The sequence below is a fragment of the Melospiza melodia genome, chromosome W (assembly GCF_035770615.1).
Source record: "Melospiza melodia melodia isolate bMelMel2 chromosome W, bMelMel2.pri, whole genome shotgun sequence".
NCBI classification, from domain to species: Eukaryota; Metazoa; Chordata; class Aves; order Passeriformes; family Passerellidae; genus Melospiza; species Melospiza melodia.
The window spans coordinates 34,044,276-34,050,060 of record NC_086225.1 but is presented as its reverse complement, the minus strand read 5'-3'; the positions used below and the strand labels follow the sequence as shown (position 1 = coordinate 34,050,060).

Below are 5,785 nucleotides of genomic sequence, written 5' to 3'. Positions count from 1 at the left end.
AAGCTTAAGCTGATCTGCATCCAGGTGTTTTGGGACCTGCTGGGGGAGGCCATCGAGGTAAGCGTGGGGCTACCGCAGTGGAGGCCAAGTATTTCAACACAATAGCATAATCAGCAACGTTAATTAATTTTGTATTCTTCATGCAAGCCTCAGCCTAAAGAACGCTACCAGCCTCTACTAGGATTAATAATACGCATAGTAAGTGTTACTAGTATTAATATTTAGGTAAGAACTGTTAGTGTTAACACTGGCAGTCAGTGTGTTAGCTGGTGTTTACTGTGAAGCTCTGCTCTCCCACAGTATGACAAGGTCCTGAAGCTGTCCTCAGGTGCGCAGTTAGGTGAGCACTGCTGTCCTTACCACGGTCCCCCGATGGAGCCACGCTCCAGAGACGGGCAGCAGTGACTCTGCAGAGGCCTTCCCAAGGTGACAGAGCTCGCCCTCCTTCCCATCTGCAGTCAGGGGATGTGAAGGCAACCATTGCTGTCCTCGGCTTCATCATCTCCAGTGCAGCCAAGCACAGTATAGACAATGAGTCTCTGTCAAGTGAGCTGCAGCAGCTGGGACTGCCCAAAGGCAGGGGAAGCCCTCAGGGTGGCACCATCAGCCAGACCTGCTGGGATGTTGCTGACAGTTCCCAGCCCTGCCTTCTTCACAGCCAGATGGAGGGCAGGCTGCCTGCTGTGCTGTCCTCCATCACCTCCCTTCTGTACCATCAGTCCCTGGGGGCTCCTCAGGTGCTTTGGTGAGGTTTGGCAGCTGCAGGTCTGGTGTGAGCAGAGGGATTCTTCTCTTGTCTCCCCTCATGAGCAAAGCATGCCAGCCAGCTGTGCTGTTTTACATGTGACTGACCCACAAAATTGCAGGAGACTGAGGACTCGTAACGGGTGCAGGACAGGTTCAAAAGCAACTTGGGACAAAACCTCTGTCTTTGTCAGTCCAAAGGGACAGCAGAGCTCACATCTGCTCACAATAATCCTCTGGGGAGTGGAGCAATGTCTGTATGGAAAGATGACTGGGGGTAAAATCAGTGGAAACCGAGAAGTTACATTTGTATCCTAACAGGAGCTATAATGGGACAGAAATTTTAGGGTAAAATACAGGTGCTGTTCCCAGGATGGAGCTGGGTTGGCATGCTCCACGATGATTCCCCATGCAACCATAAGGACCTGCTAAGGGTGGTGGAGTGGAGTGGGGCACCACAACCAGGCTCTGCCAAAATCTTTGCAGGGGCAGCAACTCCATGGTAATTTGAAGCTTATTAATTGCATAGCAAGGGCTATTTGGCATATGTAGGAACACTTTCCAACCTAGCGTCTGAAGACCAATTTAGAGGAGGCGCCTCTAAGTCGAAAGCCAGCCAGACCTTATGTTCTTAGCACCATTCATTTAGAAGAAATCCTGTGACATTTGCAAATTTAAGAGGTGACACCCCCATTCAGACCATGGCTCCTGGGTGCGAACAATAGCTCTTTACAACAGCAAGGAAATCTGCACGCCCTAGTGTCTCAAGGTCACTTCACCTGAGAGTCCAGAGACCCAAATCCAGCCAGAGTCCTAGTTCCCAAAAAACTTCTGCTATAAGAAATCCTTCAAAGTGTGCAATTCTAGGAGTGGAAATCCTACAGGAAACATGAGGCTTCAGGCTGCAAATGGGATCTCTTTTCCACACAATGGAAAACTCAGCAAGCCCTTCTGGCAAGACCAGTTCACAGGAGGCCCACAATTCTCAAGGGCCAGGCTTGAGAGATCCGACTCCATGGAAGCTTTAATCTGAGAAAAATCCTGTGATGTTGGTACTTTTAAAAGGCAGAATGGCACATTTAGACCCTGGCTGATGCTTTGGAGAGTGATTCTTTTACACAGTAAATAATGATTTCATTCCAATGTCTGTAGGTCACTTTGGAAACAGCCCCTGAAACCCAAGACCAAGAAGAGCCATACTTCATGACAGCTGCCATCTGGGAGGAATCCTATGACATTTGTGATTCAAGAAATTGAACCCAACATTTCAACAGCTGATATGCAGATGCAAAAGACTGCTGTTTTCCTGAGATAAGAAATACTCCAAACCTAACATTCTGAAGGAGTTCAGAATACACACCCAGGACTGTCATACCCCCCAAAGCGCTACCTCCTGGCAGATTGTCTCTATGGTAAACCCTATCACACTAGAAATGTTAGGAAGCAGAATCCAAACTACAGCACAAGCACCTGTAAGGAAAAGGTACCTCTGTTCATGAGATAGAACCCTTTCTGTTCCCTTCAGCCCCTGCAGCTGTTCTCATGCTTTCAGGGCACTTGATTGGTTCATTCCTAGATAAAACTTATGTCTTTATTTTCAAAGCTATTACCCATCTCTAGTCAGAGTTTCCTACATTCCTGTATACAAATAAGTGGATAGAGAGAGGGTTTCTTTCCAAATGAATTTAGAGATAAATTCCTTTTCTTTGCCAATACCTATAAAAATGAAAACCTTGACAGGTTTTAGTATTCTACACCCACCCCTCCCTGTGAAATTTATGGCAGTTTTGGGTCCCTCTGGGAGACGACATCCAGCATGTCATGCTGGACTGTTCTAGAGAGTAATTTTCAAATGTAAGCTTAGCAAAGTTTGAATTGACTTGTCCAGAGAAAACACCTACAAGTGAACACCTACACCTGCCTACAAAGAGCTAACAAGCCCCTGGCAGCTGCCAGCATCAAAGCACAGCGGATGTTTCTAATACAGGGTAAGGATAACAATATCACCTTCTGTTCTCTCCAGCTTCTTTTCCCTGCAGTCATATTTTGCTTCTTATGATTTTTTTAGTCTCTGTATCTTCTTGGACAGCACCGAGCCCGACGACAAGGATACGAGAGCCTTTCCCTGCCGTGCGGAGAGAACCAGGAAAACAGTTAAAATAAGAACAGGGCAGTTTGAAATTCATACTTGCAACAAAAGCAGCGCCTAACCAACAGAACAGAAATAAACAAAGCATGATACCTCCCTGGGGACAGTAGACTTACAAACTCTCCAGGATTTACAATTCCAGCGACCAACCCCTTCAGGACAGCAGCCAAGTGTCCCGTGGGGTGGTGCTGCACCAAAGAACCATCTGAGAGGTTCCAAAGAGTGAAATGCACAATATTTTGCAAAGACAAAAAATCTTGCAAAATAACAAAAATACAATAGATGTAAACTACAGGGCAAGAGTACAAGTGTTACCTTTGGGAGCTGGAACCATCCAGGTGAGCACCTGATAACTGGATCCTCACCAGAGTTTGAACCCTTCAGGACACAGAAGTGTTTTCCCCAGAAATTTCACAGACTGAGTTTTGATAGAAGCACGCTCGCCGGATCCTCAGAAACGTCGCCCATTCTCCAGGTGTCTGGAGAGAACTGCAAATGGCTCTCACGTAGTTGGAGCTAGTTCTGTAAGGTCTCAGGGTGAATTTCACCAGATGCAACTGAATTGGGCAACTCCCAGTGAGACAGAAGGAACCCAAAGCTTGTTTTACCCAAACCTTGGGTAAGCACAGCTCCAGCAAATACTGAGGAAACAGACATAACAGGGTAAAAATAATAAAACTATTGCTTTTTCTTTAATCTTGCCTTTTTTTTTTTATTCAGATGAGCAAAACAATGAAGGAGAAGGTGAAAAACTCACCATTACTGAACATTTCATCATCTGTAAGCTGAGCATCCTTAGCATAGAGGACTCCAGAGTTAAAATTCACTGATCCCTGGGAAATAAAACCAAATATATGACAAACAGTCAAACAGAAGGCGTAAAAATTTGTTTCCTCTACGGACTTTCAAGTATGTATCTTTGTATATATCCTACACATTACAACATACACTTTATACCATCTCCTAATATATAATAATTTACCTTTAAACTTTGATAGTATAGTGTGGAGAAATGGCTCCATGACAGAGGTCACACAGACATTCGCTTGTTAGCCGACCAGGAGCTGGGAAAGTACCGAACACAGGTAGTTTGAGTTTTGCACCTGCAAGATAGCGTGTGCCTGGGCCTAGCTGGGTAGGATAACAAGTAGACAGAGAGACGTGGGAAATAGGGAATGTAGGCCCAAAGGAATGAGGAAGAGTTGATGGTATAGTTTAACCAATAGATCGCTTGGCTTACAGAATATTCATAAGCTTATTATGTGCTGTATAAGTGTCTGATACTCTCTGCAATAAACATAGCTTGCTGATCTCATATTGAGTGTCCGAGTCTTCCCTCACCCAAGAGTATAGCATAAAATTATTAACTAAAATTGGTGATCTATTATTATTAAGTTGTGCTTAAAGTTATTTTTGATGTCATGTTCAAAACAATTTTTTTTTTTTTTACTGTAATGAATGAGCAATTGATCTCAAAGTCATCACAAGCCCATCAAAAAAACAAAGCTCTATTCACTGGGCAGGTCTGTGAGCTAGAGGGTAGTTAGGCTTGTACTTACCTCTTGCTCTTCATGAGCCAATAAACCAATAAATCCTGTAAACAAAACCAGGATCTTTAGCCCACTCCTATTAAAGATTCTACAAGATTTGTGTTTAGAAGTTTAGATTTTAAATGGCCAGTTCAATGGATAAATAAAGACAGTTTAAGTAGTATTACTTTACTCTTATTATTATTATTATTGGTAATAGTATTATCAGCTACTGGAAGAAACAAACCAGTAGTATCTATACTTAATTACTTCTATTTCCAGAAAATAATAAAGAAAAAGAACCAAACCAAAAAAAGTCACTTCCTACCTTTTGTATCTCAGGATGATGAATTTCTCTTGGGCACTTCTCCAATTTATCAAGACTCATAGCACTGAAAGGCAAACAAAACAGTGCTTTATAGAAGGCCAAGTGCACGTTTCAAGGCTGAACCACCAACTGATTGCAGTGACAGCAGTTACAACATGAATCGTTCCCAGAGCCTCTGTTCAATGGAATGGAATGTTTTGCGGAACTGCCATTTCTTTCCCAAAATACTAACTTCCAACACTTCCTAAACTTATTTTGCATTTTAAAAACAGAAATTAGTAAGACTCTGTGTGGACATCAGGTTTATTTCCTTCTAATGCACAGAGCTCTGTTCCATCATCCTTCACTTTGGCTCTACACAGAATCATGGTGAGCTTTTTAGGAGGGCTCAATAACCAATTCTATTTCTTTTCCTAGTTCTCTCTCTTCTTCAATAATTAAAGGCAAGTCAAATGAAAAATGACAAGTTCAGCATCAAAGTCACACTTTTTCCCTTTGTCTGCTCAAGAACAGGCTCTAAATCCACTTATTGCTGCCTTCAACGATTCAGACTTGCAAAACCATTCTTACATGTTTTACAGGTTTATCATAAAACCCACAGAACGCAAGCTCTGAATTACAGGAAAAGGTACACAGGCAAATATCTAAACTGATTACTTATTTGAAAACACATACCTTAATTCAGATTTCACCCAGAATGTTTCTGTGGGACACTAAGGGAGACATATTTTGTGAGTACCCTGTAAACGAGAAAAGCCAGCATAGATTACAGGACATACCCACTTTTTCTGCATATTCAAATAGAATTATTAATAAAAACAATTAAGTTTAAAAAGAAGGAAGATAACCAAGGTAATTTTACTCAGCTATATTTACTCCCGATTAAGAGAAAAAAAAAAAGGCCCGGGTGCTGCAAAGAAAAAAAAAGTGAACCACAAACGCTTACAGTAGAATTTTAAAACAATCGCTTGGATAAAAGAATCTTATGGAACGTGAAGTAGAAAAAAAGTGAAACCACTATCAGACCTGCCTATT

The 5,785-nt window shown here is 42.4% G+C and overlaps 1 long non-coding RNA gene across 3 annotated transcripts; it reads right to left on the bottom strand.

Moving 5' to 3' along the window:
• Positions 1–384: 384 nt before the first annotated feature.
• LOC134431466 (uncharacterized) lies at positions 385–3,940 on the bottom strand. 3 transcript variants are annotated; one of them, XR_010030984.1, is made up of 5 exons: positions 3,876–3,940; positions 3,651–3,726; positions 3,209–3,534; positions 2,752–2,869; positions 1,368–1,915 (listed from the first exon to the last, which is right to left on the bottom strand). It is a non-coding gene; the product is annotated as an uncharacterized LOC134431466 (long non-coding RNA). The 3 variants fall into 3 exon arrangements; XR_010030985.1 differs by lacking the exons at positions 1,368–1,915; positions 3,876–3,940 and adding an exon at positions 385–999 and having other exon boundaries at positions 3,651–3,826; XR_010030983.1 differs by lacking the exon at positions 3,876–3,940 and having other exon boundaries at positions 3,651–3,824.
• Between the last annotated feature and the right edge of the window lie 1,845 nt (positions 3,941–5,785).